This window comes from Crocodylus porosus, unplaced genomic scaffold (genome assembly GCF_001723895.1).
Source record: "Crocodylus porosus isolate Cpor-Errol unplaced genomic scaffold, CroPor_comp1, whole genome shotgun sequence".
NCBI lineage: Eukaryota > Metazoa > Chordata > Crocodylia > Crocodylidae > Crocodylus > Crocodylus porosus.
In genome coordinates, this window is record NW_017728910.1 from 18,005,056 (window position 1) to 18,006,487 (window position 1,432).

Genomic DNA, 1,432 nt, shown 5'->3' on the forward strand with positions numbered 1-1,432 from the left:
CTCCCTTACCTCCAAGTTGTTCCAAGAGCAGGGGAAGATGTTTTCTCCCCTGCCGGCTAGTCTCCAACTGCTTTCTCTCTGCCTGACTGCCTTTGTTTGAAAATGGACACCCTCATCAGGCACTTGGTGGTTGCCTGCTTCTGACCCTTGAAGTGGCAGGCACCCAAAGGTGCCCTGCCACACTGCCCATCTATCCATCATCCATCTGATGATGAGCTAATTTAATGCAATACCAAAAGAAGAACCTTTCTGGGGACACTATACACACACATTGTATAATATTCATATTATATTATATATATATTGAATAGCAATGAATACAACATTTCCAAATTTATCCTTTTAATATAAAAATAAATACCACAATAAATTAATAGCCAAGAACAAATGAAAACCTTACAAAGAAAAAGGTTAAAAAACCCAACATATAAATACACCTTATTACTCCTTGGTAGTGAATAAGCTGCTAACCAGCTTTACCGTTTCTGATGCTCCTTGTAGTCTGAGTCCGGTTGGCAGCAGATGGAATCCACCCTTTCTGGAGCTGATGGATGGATCCAAAACTCATGCGTTATTTCTTCTTCCAAACAGGCACACCTCTGCCCAAGAGAAAAATCTTCCAAATTTCTCCTCAACCTCCTTCAGTTTCTGGGATCATAGGCAGATTCGTTACCCACCTCCCCACCAACAGGAGCCAGAGCTCACCTAGCCCAGATCAGTCAGTGGGCTCAATAAGACAGTCTGTTTTAGCCTACCAGACCCTCTTCCTGCTCACAGAGAGGTCTCTCAGCACACTCCCCTCCGGCCCCAGCTGCCACCACCACTCCAAACGCATTGCAAGGACAGATTTTTTCTCCCCTTGGCATCAGTGGTACACCCAACATGGCTGCCAGCCACACTGTATCCCCATTGAGCATACTAAGAGGGTCTCACTGAGCTTCCCAGGGTGGACATATTTTGAAATATTTCCTTCTACAGTACAAGGAGAGTACACTATGCTGGTCTCACTGTACACCTAGGGGGAGGTTTACCCCCATGCAGAGAGCCAGCAAGCTGTTTGGAAGCTGTGCATATTCCTTGTGCAGGTTTTTAGTACAGGGGTGAATTTCACCCATGATGAACATCCACAGTTCACAGCAAAAGAGCTCACCTGTATCCTATACATAAAACGACTACCGGAGAGTAATTTCCCCTGGACTTTACTCTTTAGTAAACAGCAGACACATGACCAGCTATCCCAAGATAGCAGCCTGCAGCTGCTAGCACTGGGTGGCAGGGGATCTACTCCAAGTTGAAATGGTCTAGTGGAACAGACATGACCACTGCACTATTGTAGCTTCTACTTGTGCGTAGTTATCCCTCACTTTCTGTGGGGTAACATCATCTTAAAGCTACCTGCAGTGCTGTGGCTCCACTCCAGTTTTACCCTGCA